Genomic DNA, 11,243 nt, shown 5'->3' on the forward strand with positions numbered 1-11,243 from the left:
CTTCTTCTATCACGGCTCGATTACTAACTTGAGTATGACTTGAGTATCGGAGGGGTCGTGCTGGTAAGCTGGCCTAAGCTCTAATCTATGTTACAACTCAAGACAATGAATCTTGTGAGTTGGGAAGCAAATCAAATTTTCTGGAGTGGAGTCTGAGCGAACGAAAAAAACGACTATCAATAAATATGTCGATGTAAGTTTTTTTATAAGTATTTAAAAAATAGTGTAATAAGTTGAAATATAAAAAAATTATCCTATATCTTTTCAAAATAAAAATATGTGAAATTCCCATTTAAAAAAAAAATGTAAAAGTACGACAATGCAAATTGCCCTAAATATTTATCCATGTGCATATAGAGTATTGAAATAGTCTATCCAAGTGACATTTAGTTGAAGGTTTAGAAAGGAGGAAATAAAATCATAGAAATATAAAGGATTTCGTTAATAAGTTTGGACTAATTAAAGTGACAGATTTAGAATTTATTCCCATCTCTTTACACGTTTTTTCTTTTTCTTTTTCCTAATTCATTCTAGTGCTCTCTATCATCTCTATCATCTCATCTCGTCATTGGAAAGCTCGTTTCTCTCCTTACAACAGTTACCAAGGAGCAATCTCATTTCTTCATTTGTTTCATTTTCAAATTTCAAATGGATTTTATTTTTTCTTTCATATTTCCTATTTTGTAAAATATTTTGTATTTTTTTCCTTTAAAAGACTACATTTTTATTTTATTTTATCATCTTACATCTTCCTATATCTTCTCTCTTGCTTTCTAGGTTTCGAGTCTCATTTTAACTGACATATCTATTCTCATATAGCTCTAGTTAGATCAGGAACTGACCTCCCTCTCTGTTTGTAATATTCTTTTGAGTAGATTTTGGATCTGGATTAATAGCATCAATTACTTTATATATGCTGATATGCTTTGCTTATTGGAATTTTACTGTTTTCCCAATTTGGAAATTAAGCTTTACTATAGCCATGAATGTTTTTGACAGACTTAGGTTCTATTTTTTTTATTTGGTTAAGGAGAAGTTTATTACTGAATTTAGGAAAGTTCAGTCTTCGAACTTAGCCTAGGAAGTTTTTGGGGAGTGATTCCCGATGTAATTACTTTTACAAGGTATATGGTTTCAACATTTGTGGGATTGTGATTGGATTAAGTGGGTTTTAATGGTATTTAAGGATGTGTATGGTTTCAAGATTTTTTTTTTTAAGTGGTTGTTATTTTCGGTACACCTATTTTTTCAACTTTTCATTTTTGTTTCCATTTACAGGTCATCTCCTTTGTATCTTGCGTCAAGACCCATCTTCAGAAAAAAATCTCAAACATGTTTTTCTTTTTTCTTATCTTGTTTGTGAGTTATTTATGTTACTGTCACTAAAGATTGAATTTTTACTGATTTATCTTATACATGATGGATGAATTTAAGATTAGTAGGATTGGGGTTGAATTAAGTGAATTTTCTAGGCATTTAAGGATAAATATTTATTTTTTAGTAGTTTTTTTAATACACGTGAGTTTTGTTTTTGTTAAGAAACTTATTATGTTAGTGATATCATCTCTTCCAAAATACGTGAGTTTAATAATCCTGTCTTGTTTAGGTTTTGTAACATTTCATTTGTTTCGAACTTTTGTATGAGCTTAATTAATAATTCTGTATGTAACACCTTATGTTAATTTCTCTTTATTGTTATGTAGAAGATAATAACACGTATTTCTACTGCTAGTAGAAAATATAAAATAATTCAAAATATTCAGATTATAGCATCAATGATGAACGTGTTCAGTATTATATATGTTATGTGGTACTGATTGTTGTTGCTACATTTGTATATTACGAGACCTCCACTTAAAATCAAAGAAGAGAAAAGGCTTGAAAGAATGAATTGAGTGTTTAGACTCACTAAAGAAATGGATATTGCTTGAATTAGTGAGCTTCAAATGGATAGACACACTTTTGAAATATTATGTGAGATGATAAGAGATATTGGAGATTTAAAAGACACCAAAAATATATCTCTATAAGGTTTTTGTATATGTTTTGGCTCATCACAAAAAAAAAAGGACAATGAGTTTATTATTTTTACGAAGTGGAGAAACTATTAGTCATCATTTTAATAGTTGACATCTAGCAATCTTGAAATTGCATTCCATTTTGCTTAAAAATCAGTTCTATTACTAAGATTGTCAAGATGATCGTTACCGGTGTTTCAAAATACTTTGCATTTGTATTTCTTGAAATTATAACTTATTGGAAACAAAAAAGCCACTTTATTTATTGTTTTTTCAAAATAATTTATATGATAGAGTTGTTTAGGTGCTTTAGATGGTATATTAATCAAAGTCATACCTCATTCTGATAAAAAATCTCAATATCACACTAGAAAAACAAATATAGTTTCGAAGGCTAGAAATGTGATTGAGATATGCTTTGGTTTGCTAAAATTGCAATAGAAAATATTAACTTCCCCTTCATTTTTCCTAATTGAAACTTAAGTGCGCATCATTTTAGCGTGCTGCTTTTTACACAATCTGATTCGAAAGTACATAAGTTTTTATCCATAAGAGTTGGAAACACTTGAAGAAGATGACATAGAAGATGAACACTTTAAAGATGATGAATATGTGACAAGTATCATCCTAACAAAAGAATGGATCAATTTTAGAAATACGTTATGTTGGGGTTCAATCAAAGTCCCACATTGAAAATATTTGATAAAAATCATGGGGGTTAAAAGGATGCATGATATCTCCATTGGCATGAGGCCTTTTAGGTAGAGCCCAAAAACAAAGCCATGAGAGTCTAGGCCCAAGGTGGATAATATCATATTATTGTGGAGATATGTGGACGTCCTTTGGGCACAACAAATGGTATCAGAGTCATGGTCCAGACCAGATACAATGTGGGGCGGCCTTGAACGAAATTGAGAGTGGGTCCGGAGTAGGTCAGAGTAATCAGATGCTTGCGAGGAGGCCCGAAGCAGGTCAGAGTGACTAAATGCTCACGGTGAGGCTCAAAGTAGGTCAGGGTGATCGGATGTTCGTGGGGAGCCCGAAGTAGGTCAAGGTGACCAGATGTTTGTGGGGAGGCCTGGAGCAGGTCAAGGTGATCGGATATACTTGCGGGGAGGTAAGTAGGTCAGGATGATCGGATGCTTGCAGGGAGGCTCGAAGTAGGTCAGGATGACCGGATGCTCGTAGATAGGCCCGAAGCAAGTCAAGATTAACCAGATTCAGCTGCTTATGGGAGGCCCGGAATATGTCAGGATGACTGGATGCTTGTGGGAAAGACCCCGAAGAAGGTCAAGATGACCGGATACTCGCGGGGAGGCTCGGAGCAGGTCAGGATGACTGGATGCTTGCGGGGAGGCCTGGAACAGGTCAGGGTGACCAGATGCTCGCGGGGAAGGTGAGTATGTCAAGGTGACCAGATGCTCGCAGGGAGGCCTGAAGCAGGTCAAGGTGACCAAATGCTCGCGGGGAGGTCCAGAGTAGGTCATGGTGACCGGGTGCGGATGCTTATGGGAAGGCCCAGAGCAGGTCAGGGTGACCAGATACTCACGGGGAGACCCAGATCATGAGAGTAATTGTGGTCCTTCGTTTGAGGGGAAGATTGTTAGGGTTCAATCAAAGTCCCACATTGAAAAGATTTGGTAAAGATCATGGGGTTAAAAGGATGCAAGATATCTCCATTAGCATAAGACCTTTGTTGGGACTTTGACGTCTACTAGAGGGGGTGAATAGCGTCTCACCCAAATCGTCACTTCCTACACTTGTTAGTACGCAGCGGAAAACAAAATACAAACTAACAAGAAGAAAACGAAACCCTATAAACAATAAAGAAAGACAATAATAAAAAATAAATCGTAACACAAGGCGCTTACGTGGTTCGGAGATTAGGGCTCCTACTCCACGGCTGTCCGTAAGGTGAACGATTCAGATCCGGGTGGATGACTCCCCGGAAACCTCCGGCTAGCTCAATCCTCCTTCTCGATGGAGAAACCTCACCACAATCTTGATCCAAACACTCTTAGATCACAAGAAGAGCTTAGAGCTTTGGAAGACTACTAATAGGGGTTAACCACCTCTATTTCGTCAACCATACATAAGCACCCCAAGCTCTATTAAATAGAGCTTGAGAGGATAACACCAAGATATTTTCCCACCACCAGTCGACTGATAAAACCACCAGTCGACTGATAAAACCACCAATCGACTGGTCTTAAGTGAAATTCGACCGTTACGAGCCAACGGTCGGCTACCAGTCGACTGATGAAAACACCAGTCGACTGCTACAGAAACGCTACAGTATTGCTACAGTGCACACTGAAATTTTACCCCGAGTACATTCACTCATCACTCATCCTCGCCCGACCAACCTAGACCTAGCCTTTTAGCCTCCTCCATCAGCTTTGCGCCCCTCGGATGCCTCCCCATCCTTCACGTCTTGCCTTCTGGAGCTTCCATCAGCTTTGTCATTATTGTCGAGTCTTCCTTTGCCAAGAGGTCGCACCTCCGGGACTTCATCCATTGCCAAGTCACACTTGGACTTGCGTTGCCAAGACTACATGTGCATATCAAATACAACAATAAACCTAACTTAAACTTTTGCCCAAACATTAAAACTTAGGGTACCCAGATTGCTCCAACAATCTCTCCCTTTTTGATGTTTGACAATCCTTTAAGTTAGGGAAACAATATAGCAATAATAATATAAATAAACATGCAATCTATACATGCATAAATCATAGAACCTAATCCTAGGCTCCCCCTTCACCTAAGCTCCCCCTTGAGCTAGAATTTCTTGCAAAGGTAAACTTCTCCCCCTTTGCTAATAAATGAGCAATCGCTCCCCCTTCACCTAAGCTTCCCCTTGAGCTAGGATTTCTTGCAAAGGTGTGTAAGTTTCCCACTTAACCTAAATTTTTTCCCCTTTCCCATATATCAAAAAGAGCTCCAACAATATCCCAATTATTGGACTCTTTGACATCTAATGACCATAAACATCATGTATTAGTCTTCCATAAGATTACATACATGTTCACCACTCTTTTGGTCATTTTCTAATGCAAAAAAATATTTTCAGACCGTATCAGTCGACTGCTATAAGTCCCAGTCGACTGACATTGTCAAAATGAGCTTACAGAGACATTCTGTGCTCATGAACAGTGTTACCAGTCGATTGGTATAAACCCCAGTCGACTGTCATCGTCAAAATGAGCTTACAGAAGTCTTTTGTGCTCAAAATTACTGTTACCAGTCGACTGGTAACTGTACCAGTCGACTGGTACTCTATGTTGGCAAAAATCAACATTTTTGGCCAACTTTCAGAAATGCGCTAAAAATTCCACGGACCTCCAAAAAATCCCAAATTTTGTGGAGAGGTCTATTTTATCCATATCTACTTGGGAAAAATATATATGATATGGATATATGACAGATGGGTAATTAAGTAGAGAGGGTAGGGTATTTTGATCTTTTCGTTGGTTAGGGCTTTAAGAGGTCAAAAGAAACATAGTAGCAGGGGGGTTTGGGGCGTCGCTTGGTTGGGCCGCCACCTTCTGCTAGCCTTCGAACAGTCCTCGCCGAGGAGGACACTCACTGCCGGATGCTCCCCTCCAGCAACCCTCTCTTCTTTTCTCTCTCACTTCTTTGCCCCTTCCGCCGCCGGGAGGCTTCGGCGTGCTGGGCTCTGACGCCAACAAGAAGGAGTAGAGCAGCTTCCTCTCTCGCTGCCTCCCTCCAGCAACGGCCTCCGGCGACGACCGCCTACTTCCTTGCCCATGTCAACAACGCTGGTCACCACCTCCTTCGCTTCTCCTTACGTACGCGTGCCACCCACCTTTCTCACGCTCTCTGGCCTTCGTCGCTGGGGTTTTTTCCGCCGCCGCCGCTTCTTCTTCCCTCGTCGCCGGCCTCTCTTCTCCTCGCGATGTCGTCACTATCGGACTGGTTATTGCTCCTCCCCTCTTCTTCACGCTCCGCTCTTCGCCGGCGCTTGCCACAGCCTCTTCTCTTCCTCCTACTACTATCACCGGAGCCAGCCAAGGAGGCACCACCTCCCCTTGCATAGACAGCCGGAACCCACACCGTCGCTACTGGCTTCGTCGGAACCTCCTCTCCTGTCGTTGTTCCCAAGCGTAGGTTCGGCTACCATGGACGTAGGCCCTATGGTGGCTGATCTGGTGGCGTCCCCTTTTTGTTGTGCCCCGGCCTTCACGCTAATTTGTGTGTGTTATGTCCCGACCTTTGCACTGATCTGATTTGTGTGTCGTGTCCTGGTTTGTGCGTTGATAATGTATTATTTTGGCCTATGTGCCAATATCATACCCCCGTCTACGTGCCGATTTCGTTTCTCGGTTTGTACGTTGATTTCATGTCCCGACCTGCGTGCCGATTGTCGACCTCGTGTCCCGGCCTGCGTGCCGATCTCGTGTCCCGGCCTGCATGTCAATCTCGCTTCCCCGTCCGCATATCGTCTTCCAGATCCAGGCCGCATTCAGCTCCGTGCCGCTAGACCCAGCTCCACATCCGGCTCCAAGTCGCCTGCTCTTCCCGGTTGCGACAACTTGAGCAGCGTCCCATCTGAGGGCGCCCCCTGGGCCAGGGTACGTCTTCGTACTCGTCTCTCATTTATTTCATTATTATATTATTAGTCTGTTACTTATATGTCTGTTGGACCCGCCTCGAGCCTATGGGTACCAGGGACCGGGGGGGACCCGGTCACTGGCTGCAGGTAGCGTTGACCAAAGAACTTCTGAAAACTTAGTCAACATAGAAGTCATCTCACCACACCCTCCTCCAGGACGTCACGATTCGGTTAACATTTCATCCACCTTGCCCGGCGGTCCATCTGACTCAGCTTCCGGACATGATCAATATATACAAATATATTTATCACAGATCCCAAGATTGACATAAAATTCAAGACTAGTTAAATGGTTCAATTGAACCTTGACTTAAAGTTCTAGTTTTGACTTCCTCTTAATGTATCTGCCCATACTAAACCATAATGCATCCCTGGCATTGGTTTATATAACATCTATACATCAAAAACTAATTTTCATGTAATATGAACCCAATGTCATATTTTCATGCATGAAACTACAATAGAGACTCAAATCCATCTCTAATCCCTTTGGCACATCTTGGTTCACTTAAGATCATTTACCATACGTCCCAAAGACTCTTTGAGCTCCCCTTGAGCTCTTAATCTTAGCCACCTCCCTACGTGACTCATTTACTATGGCTAAGCCACTTCGTTGCACCTCGGGTGACACTTGACCTACAAAACTCACCTTCTTAACCTTAGACATCTTGTCTTTGGTTAGTTTCTTCTTGTCATTCACCATGGACACCTCATCCTTGCCATAATTATATGTCACCCTAGCATATTCCTTCTTATTGACCTTGGATGACTCTCCCTTGTCCTTTGTCACACCTCCCTACCAATGTCATGTGCTACCTTAACACTTGATCTCCTTTTGGTCTTGGAGGGATCTAATTTGACATTTTGGATATTTGACCACCCAAATACATGTCAAGTCCTTTAGGTCCAATAATGAACCTCTCTAGGACTTTCTCTATTTCCTCAAGGTTTGCCTTCAAGGCTTGATTTTCTAATTCTAGGGTCCTAACCCTAGAGTCAACATGTCCACCTTGGACATCCCTAGACCTACCCACCTTCCTAGGCATACGTCTCCCTTTCTTGGGATCAATCGTTCCCTTTGGCAAAGTGGTTTGGGTCTTATTAAATCTACTCTTACTAATTTAGCATAAATAGGTTTCCTAGGGTTATCTCCTATATTAACCCTATTCCTATCATTATATTTAAATCCATGATTATGCTTGGGTAAAAATAAAAATTATTTCTAGAATGCATGGAAGAATTTAAATTTGAACTTGAATTCAAATTAGAGTTTACATGCCTTACCCTTGAAGCTCTCTTATTCTCCCACTTTTTCAAGTGCGCCAATTTCTTGAGCTCTCCTCTCCTTGGTCACTTTGTGTGGTAGTGTCCCCACTCACCACACGTGAAACACCTAATGTGCTTCTTCTCTTTCCTACAACTCACATTAGTTAAATCAACCTTGTTGAGTTTAGGCTTTACCTCCCTTACCTTTTGGAGCATTGGGCACCTACTATTGTAGTGCCCCATCTTACCACACTCAAAGCATTTGATGTGGTCCTTTGTGCTCTTCTTAGCAGTTGAGGTGGAGGGTTGAGCTTCCAAGATCTCCTCTTCCTTGGATTGCTCTTCTTCCTCTTCACTTGAAGATGTGGACGGTTCCACTTCTTCCTCCCTTAAAGATGTGGATGATACCTCCTCATCTTCCTTCTCCTCCTCGGATGTTGAACACGTGTCAATATCCGATTGGTCCTTCTCCTCTTGGATCAATGAGCCCTTTTTCTTGTGCTCCTCATCTTCTTGGATTTGTGTAGGACTCTCATGAAGCGCAATTATCTTTTTCCAAAGGTCACTTGCGTTCTCGTATTCACCTGCATTCAATATCGCATTAGGAGGTAATAAATTAATTAAAATTCTAGTTACCTCATTGTCCGTCTCCGATTGCTCTCTTTGCTCCTTAGTTCAATATTAACATCGGAAACGCTTTCCCTTCTTGTCCGTTAGAGCTTTAAACGGTTCCTCCAACGCAATCCATTGGTTCCAATTCATTTGGAACCACATCTCCATGCTTCCTCCAATAATTGAAGTTCTCGCGCTCGTATGGAGGTGGGATTCGAATGTCCCATCTGAGAGGTCCTTCCGACTCCATCTTCTTTCTCTAGCCGCTCTCTTGGCGATTAGTCCAACAAGAGCTCATCTAGCTCTGATACCACTTATTAAGACTTTGACGTCCGCTAGAGGGGGGTGAATAACGTCTCACCCAAATTGTCACTTCCTACACTTGTTAGTACGCAGCGGAAAATAAAATACAAACTAACAAGAAGAAAACAAAACCCTATAAACAATAAGGAAAGACAATAAATAAAAAATAAACCGTAACACAAGGCGTTTATGTGGTTCGGAGATTAGGGCTCCTACTCCACGACTGTCTGTAAGGTGGACAGTCCCGATCCGTCGGTGGATGACTCTCTAGAAACCTCCGACTAGCTCAAACCTCCTTCTCGGTGAAGAAACCTCACCACAACCTTGATCCAAACACTCTTAGATCACAAGAAGAGCTTGGAACTTTAGAAGACTACTAATAGAGGTTAACCACCTCTATTTCGTCAATCATACATAAGCACGCCAAGCTCTATTAAATAAAGCTTGGGAGGATAACACCAAGCTATTTTCCCGCCACCAGTCGACTGATAAAACCATCAGTCGACTGGTCCTAAGTAAAATTCGATCGTTACGAGCCAATGGTAGTCTACCAGTCAACTGATGAAAATACCAGTCGACTGCTACAGTACAGCTACAGTACACACTGAAATTTTACCCCGAGTGCATTCACTCAGCACTCATTCTCGCCCGACCAACCTAGACCTAGCCTTTTAGCCTCCTCCATCAGCCTTGCGCCCCTCGGATGTCTCCCCATCCTTCACGTCTTGCCTTCTGGAGCTTTCATCAGCCTTGTCATTGTTGTCGGGTCTTCCTTTGCCAAGAGGTCGCGCCTCCGGGACTTCATCCATTGCCAAGTCACACTTGAACTTGCGTTGCCAAGACTACATGCTTGGACTTACACCACCAAGACTCATCCTTGGACTTTCCTCCTTTGCCAAGATCATACTTGGACTTTTCTTGTTGTATTTGTATCTTGCACACTCACAATGCATATCAAATACAACAATAAATCTAACTTAAACCTTTGCTCAAACATCAAAACCTAGGGTACCCAGATTACTCCAACAACCTTTTGGGTAGAGCCCAAGAGCAATACCATGAAGGTCTAAGCCCAAAGTGGACAATATCTTGTCATTATGGAGATATGTGGACATCCTTTCGGTACAATACATTGGCACTTGAAATGATTAATCATTGGAGAGAGAAATTATATCCTTGACCATTTATGGGGTAATGGGATATGTTAATGATGTTGTATTGCATTTTTATGAATGTTTTAATATATTTGTCATGTTTTAAAAGATGACTATTCTGTGAACTTCTCTGTTATTTATTTATTTCAATAATTATTTTATTTTGTTTTATATATTATTTATGATTAAATAAATTTATTTCTTGAAAAATTTGGTATCATATGTTACAGTTTCTTATAACCATGATCATTTTCACTCATTACTTTTAATGATTTGATATTATTATATGTTAGGATGGAACAAGATCAAAGAGTTCGAGGACATGAGAGAAATAAATGTTTCTAGATATAGAATGAGATCCAAGTATTAATTGCAACTCTTCAAAATAAAACTTGTGATTCTCTATAGAAGACAGATGGTAATTTTATAAGCAATTTCATAGTTGAGGTGCATAGGAGAATGCTAAGCAAGATTCCTACTCTTACAAAATAAGTTACATCTCATCTTGAGTCAAACTTCAAGTGGTTAAACACAAGATTTTATATTATTAATGACATGTATAGGCAAAGTCGATATCAATGGAGTGATGTAGAGAAAAAAATAGCATGTGAAAAGTAATGGTTTGATAATTATTGTCAGATAATTTTATATATGGTGTCCGAAATTTTTTACTTTCTCAAATATTTCATTTCATATTTCCTTAAGTTTTTTTGATCATATATATTTTCTATTTTGCAAACTCATAAAGAGGTAAAATGAATGTGGAATTTTAAATTTCCATATTTGAATAACTTGAATGAAAGGGATAGAGCTACTGACGCCATTATTCAAGGGTATGTAGATGTTATTCACAATTTGAAAGTTAATCAAAATAATGAAAGTGGAGGTGAAAATCTTGGTGCATTCTACCATTCTTCAAATGAGTACAAAGAAGATAATAATATGTATTTTGAATCTGAATCAATCCCAGCTGTTTCATACAACACTAATGTGACAAAGTCAGCTACAAAACAAAACAACCATTAACATTGAAGATAAAGTTGCAGAGAAAAAAAATAATAGTAGTACACTTGGATATTGGGACACAACTACACGACATGAACAGTGAATTTCACACTTTTGTGGATGTTTTAATGCAAATTTTGCAACCATTACAAATGTCATGGCAGAAGAGAATTTGTAGAAAAAAATGGCTTTCAGAAAGAATAAAAGATGTAATTACTAAGTTAATGAACCTTAGCCTTCCTAATGGTG

The sequence above is a fragment of the Zingiber officinale genome, chromosome 10B (assembly GCF_018446385.1).
Source record: "Zingiber officinale cultivar Zhangliang chromosome 10B, Zo_v1.1, whole genome shotgun sequence".
Classification (NCBI taxonomy): Eukaryota; Viridiplantae; Streptophyta; class Magnoliopsida; order Zingiberales; family Zingiberaceae; genus Zingiber; species Zingiber officinale.